Here is a 14152-nt window from a genome sequence, read left to right on the forward strand (position 1 = left end):
AACAAGAGATGTTTCTGGCTGTGTCAGTGCTTGGACCATGCCTCCTATAAAGACGATGGAGTTGGTTCCTGCAACCTCCTTCATACGTTTTCTCGATTAGAGTGACATTTGGAGAACCTCCCTATAAATGGCAGTGCAGGGAAGTTGGGTGGCAGAGGCTGGACGGAGGCAAGACCGTGGCAGTAAATCCTGCAGAAATGCAGTGAGCAGCCTGCTATATGTCTGAGTACTCTGTGCTCACAAGAACATTTTCTTTTTAAGGCAACATCATTTCTGGCAGCTAAATGAGCTTGTTTAGCCTGTTGCAGCATGCCAGTCTGGCCTACACAGACAGTCTGGGAATTACAAGTCCCGATGCCCAGAGCATAATGGGCCTGATACACCCCCATCCCAGCCTAATCTCCTCAGCAACCAAGACAAAAAACAGATGTCATCACCAGAGCTGAGGACCCTGTTCACCTGATTTTCCACCATGTGGTTCTCTTTAATGTCGAGCTCCATGCCAGTTCCAGGTCTGGGAGGACCAGTTTCAGCATGTCAAATGCTGCTCCTTTTCCTCCTTTTCTTTCTCATCCCACTACTTTTTCAGACAAGAAGCCAATGAGAAAATAGGCAGGGGTACCTACTGTCTCTTCTTCACACCACAGCTGTCGTCCAGGTCACAGCAAAAAGAAGATGAAAAAACAGGATGCAATGAGGAAAAGAAGGAGGATCTCCAGAGGGCTCTGACCAGTATCCCCTCCCCTTGGTGGTGCCCAACTATGCCAAGCTGTGGCACCAGCTCTCATGGAGCTCCACCTGTACTGCTCACTTTAACCACATGGGCAAAGTCCTTCTATTTCATCTGGCTTCACTGGTGTAATTCCACTAGGCACAATCCACAATACATAGCTACCCAAGCAGAGCAATATACATGTGATTTAGGCTCAGGGCATTTACCACACAGGACTCGAAATGCCTTGATTTTCACACTCTAAAAAAAGAAGAAAAATCCAAGAGGATTAATTCAATCACATTCTAATTTTATCAGCTCTGGTTTCATGGCAGATAATGTCATCCAGTACTGCACATTTAAGATTTCACATTATATTTGCTTCCTATCCAAATTAAAAGCATCTTTTGAAAGATGCCGTCTATTCATTCCTTTGTAATATAGCTGTCAGACCGATAATTTCATTATTAAGATCCTTATATTTATGTAGATCATAGACATCTCAACAGCTTCCTTTTGTTATACTTCTTTCTCTATCCAGTGCTGTGCAGAGGGTGAGCCAGAAAAGACACCATTTCACTTATAGCTATTTAAGCAAAAATTCAGTTGTATCAGGTCCCAGTTATGCAACCCATTAATCTAGTTAATAAAAAAGCACAAATGCTCATTCTGCTTTTCCACTCAAGCCTTGTTCAAGAGAATTTGAGAATTGTGATAGAGTCAATGGAGGACCTGCTTAGTCCATTTTTCACATAAATCCTGAAAAGCACCACTTTCATATGTGTGTGTGCGTGTGTGCATGTGTGTGTGTGTGTATGTATGCGCACATGCGTGTGCATGTTTATATAAAAAAGGCAGTTGCTATGCAATCCATATGTAGGCTAATGAAGCAAGCTATGTTAGGCAGGAATAACACTAGACAGAAACTAAAAGGATTGGAAAGGAAAAGTTGGGTGTTTGCTGCAGCCAGTGATAAAAACAGAGCCTAAATTTATGCCATCATCATGAGATTACCATGTGTGAGCAGACAAAAGGCAGTACTATTTCATACCATAGTATTATTGCTGTTACTTTGCATTTATATATCACTTTTCCCTCTTGCAAGGAACCCAAGGAGGCTGATGCAGTTGTTTTCCACCTCACAACAACAACCCTGTCAGGTAGGCTAGGCTGAGAGTCAGTGAATTATTTTATACAGTTATGTGTATTTTATATTGTTATTTATGTATTTTAATTTATTTATTTGTAAGCCGCCCTGAGGCTTCGGCAAATGGGGCGGCCTAGAAATGTTCTGAATGAATGAATGAATGAATGAATGAATGGCCCAAACTCACCCAGGAGACTTTATGGCAAAGTGGAACTAGAACCCATATCTCTCATGTCCCCATTCCAGCTGGCTAACTGCCACACCACAGTAGTACTCTTTTGAGAGCAAATATATCAAATTTACTATCAGGAACCAGAGCAAAATCCTCTTCTAGATGGCTTTCAAGAAGATTCCCCTGGATCCACAGTAGAAAGAAGAAACAATCGTGTCAGAAACATAGAACCTGTGTGTGGGAGAAGGGAAACCCATGTAGAGTGGCAACTGAGAACATGCAAAGAAGACAACAGAGAACAACAATTTGCATAGCCTGATTTATATGTATGGACTGATTTCTTTTTGCAGGGTGCGGGGATAATTTAAAGCAAAATATCACTGGAGCATAGAAGCTTGTGTCAAGGTCACCCATGAGTCTTGTTTATTCCACTGGTCAGGGCCTGTGGATGGGACACTTCAAGGCCCAGCTCTTCCTTTTAATGATTCTTCATCTTTGGATCACATTTGGACTGGGAAGTCATGCAAATGGAGGACTGCTCTCCATATGGCCACCCTACACAGCCATATTTAATGGGATATGGGTCTGAAGCTCACCAACCTGATTTTTTTTTAAAATGGGACTACAATATATGGCAGATTTTTTCTTATCTAGATTTCTTATCTAGCATTCCAAATCTTACAAGCTATGGTTTCTGAAAACCTCACTGTCAACCAAAAAATAAGAATGCCATCCACTGAATAAATTTCTTAACTGTCTGATATGCAAAACTCATAGAAAAACAGACTAACTCCTAGGAACTGGGAATGATGTTTAAAGGGTATCAGTCTTGGTTTATGCTGGTTTTCCTGGACCTCTCAGCTGTTCTTGATGCCATTAGACACAGGATCCTTCTGGACCATCTCTGGACCATTTCCCTGGTTGGACATGAGAGCACAGTGTAACAGTGGCTGTAGTACAATATGTAGGACATGAGAAGGCATGTATAAGATTGCCCTGTTACTGTTGTTCACAGATTACATGGACTTGTGGCTTAAGTCCTGAACTGCATGCATGGCAAAGAAGAAGAAGATGTGATCCTGCATCCTCTCATCACAGACAAAATGATGTTCTGGTTACCAACATGTTAAGAAATCATTAAATGGCCTCAGAGCAAGGTAACTGAGTTCGTATTAATTTCTCAAATGCTGTGAACCCTCTCTAAAGCTTATTCATGCACAATGTGCCACTCTATTATCCAATATTTCCTTCCCCCCACAAGTCTGCTTCCATTTACTACAAAAAAATTATCTGCCCATCCAACAGTTTGAAGACCTAACATAAAAGCTATACCTCCTGCATTAACAGAATCGTTTTCCTGCCATGACTCCTCTTGCATGCCCCACTAATGTTAATGAGGGAGAGCTGCAGAGCCATGATAAGACTTCCATACAATGGACTCCCATCAAGGTCTCGTCAAAGCTATCTACATAAAGAGAGAGAGAAAGGGAGAGAGAGAATACAGGAAAGCAGCTTTATTGCATTGAAAGGACACCACGGTGAGACTATTGTAGCATGCAAGCTATAGACCTTCAGAAAGCTTTCAGGTAAATCTTCAGCATGCTGTGGATGGACATGCTCAAAACATTTGGAGTTGCATTCAGCATATTATTGCACTGCCCCAGTTTATCCCGCGTAGTCAGAACTTGCTGGGGCAGCACTACAGGGCTTAGTTTCCTTTTGTGTGAGCCTGCACTAGTAATGCTAATCTGTAAAGCAGAATCAGGTCTCCCAAATCCGAATGGAACCCACTTATTGTTCCCTGAGGTTCTTTCTTCTGGCATGCCATAAAGCCAAGATTTATCTCCCTTGCTTGGCCACACAGCATCTTTGATACATACACACTGTAGAAGAGCATTCCCCAAATTACAATTGTTTTGAACTACAACTCCCATCCAACCCTAGACAGCATAGCCAGTGGTCAGGAATGCTGGAAAATGTCACCCAAAACACCTGGAGGGGACCAGGTAGGAGAAGGTCCAGTAAGACACTGGTATCAATCCCACCCTGCTGGGAAATGCATTTTGGCTGGAAGGAGCAATCAACCTTAACGGAATGCTGAAAAACTATCTTCTAGACCAGGGGTGAGGATTCAATGGGCCTGAGGATATAGCAGGACTACAACTCTCATAAGCCCAAACCAGCATGTCTAGTGGGGTATGGATGGATGGAAGTGTAGTTCAACAACAACTAGGGGGAACAATCATGTTGTAAATACAATTCTCTGTATTATGCTAAATTATAGTCTCATTGAACAAGCAGCTCCTTGATCAAACCAAGCCAGAGCTTTCCCTAGAAGCAAACATGACAAACTGAGGCTGCTATACTTGAGACAACTCACAAAAAAGCAAGACTCCCTGGAGAAGACAATTGTGCTACAGAGAGTCAAAGGTAGGAGAAGAAAAGGAAGACTAAATGTGAGATGGAAACCGCAGCCTTGAAATTATGAGAGCTGAGCAGAAATGGACATGAATAGGACATTTTGAGGGACCTTCACACATAGGTTATCAACCCTGAAGGCTCACAAATAAAAGCAAACTATGTAAGCCATCAATACAATAAATCTTTAGAACAGAGAAGTGTATCAACTAAGGGAATACCAAGAAGTACTCCAGAGAAGGCCAGCTGACATCTATTTAAAACACTGATGCTTTGACCTGGAAATTTGGTTAGCTGGTGTCGTTGGGCATAGTGTGTCCATTGTGTAAACTACATCCAGGGTGTCTCTGCTCATCTATCTGAACATCTTCAATTAGTTCTAAACAAGCTGCTCTCTTCCAGCAAGGGATATATATGATATTTATTTCAGTTCTAATGTGAAGAATTTATCCAGTTCACTCTTCCTAGAGCTAATTGTAGACCCAAATGCATTCTGCAGTCATAATCTCTGCATCTCCAAGCTTTGAAGCAATTCAAAAACAGCAAAAATGTGTCCCAAAATGAATGCATAAAAATGGTTAATTCACCGAAATACATACAACTTGATGCATGTTTCTTTGAAAAGAAGCATGCTTGAAAATATGCATGAATTTAGTAGGCAAAGGGGAAAACCATGGTGACCCATTCTTACTCTTAGCTCCATTTCTGCCATAAGAAAATAATGACACTGTGATTCTGTACTGATTCAGTAATAATGAGCAGAGATTAGCCCCATCCAAAATCCAGTCTCAACAGGGCCATAATTCTGCCCTATCCCTGCTTAATCTGCTTTGGGTAGAAGCATTTCCAGAGGCACACAGGGTTTGCAGGATTCCAGAAGTTTCTGGCCGTTTCTAGAAATGGCATGAGAGGTAGGTGAAGCGTATTTGAAAATACAGTCCACAGTATGCTTTGGACTGTGGAGGAAGCTGAATAGATGTATTGTTCTACCAAAATCTTCTGGAGAAAGGAAAAAATGGCTGCACTCATCCCTAACATTTAGAACATTAAACACTTGATACATGCTGTATGTATGCTAATTGTTTTAGCAGAAACTATTAAGGAGACAAATGTCATGTTTGACAAGATATGACAACCATAGTGGGGAGGAAGGGGTAGAAGCATGTATTCCTTGCTGATTAGTGAACATCCCCAGTTTGTTAACATGTTGTCATTTATTTATTTATCTCCAAATAAATTGGGAATCAGTCCATATTTTGTAAGCACAAGCATGTAAAGGCAAATTTACTCCTTGAAATGTATGTGCATTTTCCCTCAATTTATTTGGAAAGAAATAAAGACTATCTACTCCCTTCTCATAGCTATGTGCATCAGGAATAAAACTTCCCATCTAAATTATGCGCTGTTAGAAAGAAAGTGAGATGAAGCCAAATATAACAGCACTTAACAGTAGGAGAGTTATAGTGTGCCTTTTATTCTGATTGAATGCAAAAGACCAAGAAAGACCACAGAGGTGCCTCACTCAGCAGACTTGCCTTCAGATTTTGACCAGAACCCTAACTAAGTGGCACTTCCACTTATATTTGTGTGTTATCATAAAAATATAAATAACTGTCAGGAAGACTCATTTCCTCCTATCATTATCATCATTGTCTATATAATCTCATCTCATCTCTCTCGCTGTTTTTCTCTCTTGCAAGGAATGCAAGGCAGCTTTCAAGGTTCTCCTCCCCTCCATTTTTATCCTCACAACAACCCTGTAAGGTGGGTTAGGCTGGTAGTCAGTAACTAGGCCAAAGTCACCCAGTGAGCTCTTCATGGCTGAGTGGAGAAAAGAATCCCGGTTCCCATCATTCCAGGACAACCCTCTCATTATCCTGCCACACTGGCTTTCTGCAGCAATGCATTTGAATTCGACTGGGTACATAATTACAACTTTTGCATGTAGGAGAAATCTGAAAACGATGGAATTGTTCATTCTTTCCAGTGCTTGCCATCCAGGATCTAGGAAGCATAAGCACATGCCAGCAAATATGTAGTCTGTGATCAACAGAGTCCACAGTCCCCGTGTTGTAGGCATTCTTGGTATACAAAGCCCTGTACAATTTTGGATCAGGTTACCTCAAGGAACATCTGCCTTATATGAGAAGTGGCTGACACACAGCTTGTGAGTATGTAGCCGCATGAAACCCATATTTGCTGTAGCAGCTGGGACGAAAATGTGCAGAGGATTGTCAAAATGGCCACCAAAATTCAGTGGTCCAGCAGCCAGACAAAGCCAAGTTTACTGTATTAAAAAGACATGTAAAGCAGAAGCAACAACAGGACTTCTGACTGAAAATAATGAGGGGGGGGAATCATATGCACCCCCATGCTCCTTATTTTAAAGTAACATCAGTTCCTTTTGGTGCCATCATGCCCTAAATTAGGGCAGTGAGATTTGTGGCAGTACAGCAAGGGCAGTTCTGGGGTGGAGGGCAGCCCCCAGTGGATCCCTGGGGGTTGAAATTAGACCACCAGACCTACAGAGATTGCCCACTTCTGCCCTATACAATCCTTCCAGTCCAGTATATGCTGGTTTGTTGGGGTTGTGGGTATGTAGGTTAAGCTCACATTGTGAAGGATAGCTATATTTTAAGTTTCATATTGGTTTAAAAGCAGGAAATTAGGCAAGATGGCAGGAAAATGTGAACTGAATTGCCCCATCCTTGTCCAGTCCTATTCTAGGGTTGGATGAATAATCGATTTGAATGGGCATATTCCAAAGAGACCTAATAGAACATATCTGCTCTTTGTTTTAGGACATCTAATGAAGTTGCAGAGAAAAATGGCCTCTTTCCCAAATCCCACAGCAGAGGAATATTTCTAAGACCCTGGAAATATAAGCCAGATAGTGTGCATTCAAATTCTTTCATGGGGACCTTGATGTATAACTACAGTAGCCTTGATGGGCAAGTGTGTTGGACCACAGCCCCCATCATCCCCACCATTGGTCATTCTGGGAGGGGATTGTGGGTGTCATAGTCTGCCTGGTAGGCACCATATTGGCAGATGCCAAATGGCAACACTGAAAATGTGTTTTTTGCTGTGGTTTGCTCTGTGTGAAAGACCAGGCTACTCCCTAGACCAACTCACTCTTGTGTGAGACGATGCAAAGTTTCATTGATTCAGAAACATGTGGGGTGGCATTCTTTCTTTCTTTATTTATTTTATATGTCTCCAGAGCGAATGCTTCCCTCCATTCCAGTGAAATATTGTATTCTCTACCCCTACTGGGAAGCCAATTCATTATTCATAGCCCTTTCAACCAGCATGCATGCATGACGTCCGTTTGCATTTTTCACTACACCTCTGGGTGCCCTCCAAACCTTTTATGAGGTTACTTTTATGAGGTAACTTTGAGAAGCCTGACAAGAAAAAAAGAATGAAATGTGTTATACAGGCCCCTAGAAGGAGCATTCTTATGGTTAAAATGTATTTTAAAGGCTCTAAAGTATTAAATAACCCAGCAATTTCTAATTTGAAGAGAAATACAAGTTTATATAGCAACAAAACCTGATGCGATAACTTTTTCTTTGCCCAGGCAATTTAGATTTAATTCAGTGAAAGGCAATATGCAGCCTGAAACTATGCCGGCTTGAAAGTACATCTCCCTGAGTTCAATGGACCTTGCTTTCCAATACATGCCATTAAGAATATTCAGTATACCACATCCAACAGGAATAATCCGTGCAAACCCTTGCAGCTTTAATCAAAACTAAGACCCACTAAGTTCAGTAATCCCTAATAGATTTTAGAATAGCACTGTGTTGCCCAATTCCCTGGAATTTCTTCATTGGAAGAGTTGGGGCTGCACTCACTCCCTGAAATCATTGCTAAATTGTGTCCGATTTGACAAATACTGCACTTGATGCCCATATGATGTTGCTATATATGTATTAATTGACTGATTAGATTGCTGCACTTTCCAATTGTTGAATCACTCTGGGTGGTTTACAAAATTGAGGTTAAACTTCAAAATGCAAGAATATAACGACAGAACATGATACAACATTCAAAACAGCACATATAGGACTAAAGAGAGTGTAATAGTAAATGTTTTTCATTGATGCCAAAAAGTTCACAATATAAATGCCAAATGAGGCTCCCTGTGAAGGGCATTCCATAAAGGGAGCCATCATTAAAAAGACTCTCTCTCTCTCTCTCTCTCTCTCTCTCTCTCTCTCTCTCTCTCTCGTAGCCACATGACTCACTGTATTTAGGGGTGGGGCCTCAGGGGAGGGTCTCATACAATGTTCTCAGGGTACAAGCAGATATATACAGAAGGATACAATCCTTCAAGTGCCAAGACCCAAGTTGCATGGGTCTTTAAAGCTTAATACCTGCACCTTGAATTAGGTCCAGAAAGGGACTGGCAACCAGTACTGATGACAGAACACTTGCACCATAGAAACAGAGGAACAGAGTGAGTCAGAAGTGGCCTCCTGGAAGTGGCCATCTTGTCTAACCCCTGGCTCTAGCCCATTCCACTTACAACATGCCTGCCATGTGCATGTCTAGCCTATCCTTGAACACCCTCACCATGTTTCATCATATGTTTCTATGGCTAGTTACAGTCCCTATTTTGGACTAACTAAAGTTAGTCCATTTTCAAAGACAGCCTTGCATATAATGCACCACAGTAACCAAACAGGGAGGTCACCCAGGCATAAATAACTCTTGCAAGACTGTCCAAATAGGTCCATAGTTGACACAGCAGTGTATAAAGGCAAACTTGTGGGACCAAAGCTATCAGCATATTGTAGCTCAAAGAATCTAGGAAAGATATTTCAACCTTTTTAATGGGCAGAAGTGCCCAAGAAACCACTAACTGGTAGGGAAACAATGGGCAAGTTGATGGAGGGACTGGCATATGGGCAACCTGGGAACCAGATGGCCACCAGACCTGATGGTCTCTACACATGCTTTAGGAGTAGTGTGATCCCCTCCAAATAAGGTTGAACACCATTAGCTGTAAAGATGGCCAACCACTGGATACTGTTGCCATTTATCTGGCCTGATCCATTCCATTACCTATCCAAGACACTGATTCAGAACACCCACTGCCTCTCCTTGATTTGATAAAAGGAAAAGAGAGTGCTGGATGTCATCTCTCTGTTGACAATGCTTCACTTCATGTCCCCAGATAATCTCTCCCCACAGTTGCAGATTAAACAGCAAGTAAGATAAAATAGAGCCTTGTGGAACTTTATAGCATAACTGCTGTGGGGCTGAGAATAATCCCTCCAGCGTGATTATCCAAATAGCAACAAAACCACTGTAATTTATCATTCTATTCAGAATTAGAGACCACCTTGAAACAGGCAGCTGTAACTGCCCCAATATAGAGTTGCAAGCACTGGGGTGATGTTTTCGCCTGACAAAATGGGCATGATACTTCCAAATAATAGGTGGTGGAAGAATTGCCATAAGAATGCTGTTTTCACTGGAATCCCCATAGAGGGCATACCAGGTAGCCCAGATTGGTGTCAATGGAAGTTTATAAGCAAAGGGGAATCCATGTTACAGAGTACTTTGTTTACGATCCTCAGGAAAAGGGAAAGTTTAGGAAATTAAATTTCAGGGCAAATGCTAACCAAGCAGGTTATCTTGGAGACAATATTATCTCTCATGAATTTAATAAAATAGCACCCAAAATATCAGAGAGCAGATGGCAGATAGTGGACCCCTTTACCTTTCAATAATTCTTATCCACATTTGAAGGATTATTACATCCTTTTATTTGGTACAGTGTATGTGTCACAGCACTAAGGAAAATAAATTGCTTCCAGTCTACATGGATAGACCTCTTAGAACTGGATTAGCCAGTTTTCCAAGTTCTTATGCAGTAGTTAGATCTAGTTTAATGGGCACGTACACGAGCACATATGCATACATTGTGTGTGTGTGTGTGGTCACTTCCACGTCCTCTCACACAGTGCCCTAAAAGAATGCAAGTTCTGAGGCACTTTGGCTGTCAGGATCCAGGGCACAAGCAGCATGACACTAGCCAGGTTCAGCATAACCCAAGCAGCAAGGGTTGAGATTTCCACAGTCTGATAAGCAGTAACTAATAACACGACCAAGTCAGAATCCCAAATAGGCCAGGGTCAGAACTGGGAGCAGGTCAGGGAGCAAAGCAAGGTGCAGTCTGCTAGGCAACAGCATAGTCAGAACAAGCAAGTTAACACAAGGAGCAGGTACTTTGGAGCAGCTAACCAGATGAGGTCCAGGAACAAACCGTCAAGGCGAGGCAAGTGAGGCAAGGTGAGGCACTGGAAACCAGCCTTGCTGAGGTAGCTTCTGGAGAGCTCCTAGGTTTTTCTCATGAAGGCCCTGGAAGTTTCAGCAACATGTGGGCCTAATTCTGCAACTACCAGCATAACTATTCTGGTACTAAGCCAGCAGTGGAGCCCTGGAGCTGTCCAAATTCTGACACTGGCAAATGCAAAATGGTGCCAGAGTGCCAATGCAGTTCCTGGCACTGCCTTTTGCAGCGGCAACTTTGCCCTGGAGATATTGTTTGTCTCCTGCTGTCTGCATCAATCTCTCTACCAATACATAAGAGAATATTTTGAGAGGCCAGTTCTGCACACCTTTAGTTCCACCTTCTTTTCACTGATGGGGTTCAGTGCAGTTTCAAAAGCCACTCATGGTTTGGCATCAGGATCATCTTTGCACAGAAGGAGAGTCCTGGCAGCTGAACTGGTGTATAATTACTGTAACTTTATAGTGTAGATATACCAGAATATAGGACACTGAAATATGGAGTGGATTAGAAATGTGATAAAATAATAAATCACCAGCAACAAAAGGAAATACTGATTAAGAAGCACAGTAATTTGTGGTCCAGTTGAGGTGTGTTCTTTTGGACCATGAAATTATTTAGTTGTATTTCCTGTATTTCATGCTTTTAGATTTGTTCACTGCATTTCAAAGATCTGATCACTTAAGCTCTAGGTCCTTCAAGCTACCGAGGAACTTCTGACAGATATTTGTGGAGTGGGGAAACTTGGTGGCCTTTTATATTTCTTACTTTTGAAAATCATATTTCTTCAACATAATGGATGAGCTACAGTGATTTACAAGGAAATAATTTCAGCAAGGATTTTGGAATCTGACGATATAATATTACACGAGAAAAGAGCTTGATTGGTTTATGGTTTCACTGAAACCCTGAGGGGAAATTAATTTCATTTAAATTGCTACTTGTCAGATCCATTGTTATTGTTGTTTGTAATATATGGATTCAGTGCATTCCTAAAGTCTGGAGATATTTTAAACTAATAAATGTTTTAGTAGTTTAATAACATTGTTAGAAATGATTGAAACTGTATAAATACTTAATCTTGGGTTGGAAAGAAATGCTGGGAATGGGTGTTTATCATGTTTATACCGAGGTCATGGTAGCCCCAGTTCCTTGAATTTCTTATTGGAGCATAACAGTGTGTAGGCTGAGTCATGAAAACATATCGTTCAGGTGTCACATTGATGGATTATGGCTTGAAAACAGGTTATCGTTTTATGAAGCGCATCCCACTACAAAATTACACAATTGCCACTGCCCATCTGGTAACATTTTCCTGCACACTTTGACCAAACACTAATTTGAAAAGGGAAATCTCTGTGGTGGATGTGCAGCATAAAGGACTAATGTTTGAGCCTGTTTCCTAAAACAAGCATTTAACATTCAAGGGTGAATTCAAACCTGGTCATTCCTACTCAATTATTCTACCTTAGAGCACTAACAGGCACATGGAATGTTTCCCTCACCTTGAAAACCCCGTCCACATGAAGAGTTAATAGAGTAATGAGACAATTATGCCAAAGCATTTGCACATACAGAGTGGCTTTCTATGCACTCATTCATCTTAAAAGAATACATTATATTAGAATGTAATCCAATAGCATTCCAACATTGACTGGGGGCCAAAGGATAGATCTGAGTCCCAGCTCCAACCTCAGAGAAAAACACTCAAAGGACAGAGCAGATAATTCAATATGATCCAGATGACCCACTTCATAATGTCCAGTGCCCTAAGAAGGTCCTCAGCATCTAGGGGGATATCTCTAATCTGTGCCCCTAAATCCCCAGCTTCATCCAGTCCCCCATACAAATCTCCCCCATCCTGCTTTGGTGAGAACACAGAAGCAAAATAGTTATTTAGCATCTGTGCCTGTTCCCTCTCATCAGTCACTGAATCCCCTTCCTCCTTATTAAGCCAGGGGTCAGACTAAATGGACCAGGAGGCCCCTTTTGACTCACTCTGTTTCTATGTTTCTAATATGAACAGCCTGCCCTTTGCCCTTACGGTCAGTGTGGTTCTTTCAGCACCAGCCATTCTCTGAAGATGGATTGGAGCTGGAGTGTTCTGGGGTCCAGAGAGGAGAGGGCTGAGGCATCCGTGCCTTCCAATGAATCTCAGCAGTGCCTCCACCTCCTCTTCTTGTGAGGAGGGTGAAAAGATTTAGGCAGCTGCAATGGGCCATCTAAATGTTTGGGAAGCCTAGGAAAACATGGATGCCCTTTCTCCCTTCCATTGGAAATGCAAAATCCTCTACATTTGAAAAGATATGGGCAGCCATACTGGATGGCAGCTATTTCAGAATGCTATTTTTCAGCATTTATCTAGTTTGGTTTTGAAGTGCAGGTTTCAAAACTGAAAATTAAAGAACATTTCTTAGGGGAGTTTAAAAAATTAAACGCAATGATCAATAAAACCAGTGCATAAGTAATACTAAAGTATAATAGATAAAACTAAGGAAACCTTGTATTGCATCCATAAACACCTAAATAAAATCCATATAAACAGTGTATCAGTAGAGATGAAACATTAAGAAGTTGGAAGAACATTTGCTTTCTGCAAATTTGAGAAGAGTAGCTAGAATAATGATAGATTCTGAGATTTCTGGTGCCACTTTGGAAACAAACCTAAACTTTGGGAAGAAATGTAATAGAATTTAATAAGATAATAGTCCTATGCCTGCATGCATAGCTCTACAGGGAGAGCATGTGCAGCTCACGCCGAGCATCCCCACCTCTCACTCACCTCACCGACTTTCTGGCAAGCGTGAACTCTGCATAAAGGCTTGTGTCTGTATTTAGCTGAATGAATATACAGACCCAGCAAGGGTCTCCAACTGTGTAAGCTCTGTGGGCTCAGCTAAGCCCACATATGGATCTTTAGGCACAATGCCTGAGATCCCACCATGGGTACCTGGCAGCCCCTCTGCTGCACTCCCATCATCAGCTTTGTGGGTGCTGCAAGCCGATGCCTGCACAGAACTAGAACTCAACAAGAATCCTGCTAACATAATGCCCCTCTATCAGTCTTCTCTGGGGCCACCAAAGTCTCCCTAAATAAACAGACTCCTAATCATTTTTCCCTTGTATGCTGGTATAGTGGACATCTCTAGGCAAGGAGTTTCACAATGGGAGACTCAAGATTCTGCCAATCCAGTCAGTGGCCATCTTATGATATGAAGCAGAATATAGGTACTCCAAATGCACAAAGCCTCCTGGTATGATAATGCATTATATCTTTATTTTATTTATATTGTATGTGTTTATATTAATTGATTACTACATGATAATTGTATTTATTACATTTATATCCCACTTTCTTTCCTCTCACCCAAGGTGGCATGTATGATCCTTGTCTCC

The sequence above is a fragment of the Varanus komodoensis genome, unplaced genomic scaffold, assembly GCF_004798865.1.
Source record: "Varanus komodoensis strain SLA01 unplaced genomic scaffold, ASM479886v1 scaffold9, whole genome shotgun sequence".
Taxonomy (NCBI): Eukaryota; Metazoa; Chordata; class Lepidosauria; order Squamata; family Varanidae; genus Varanus; species Varanus komodoensis.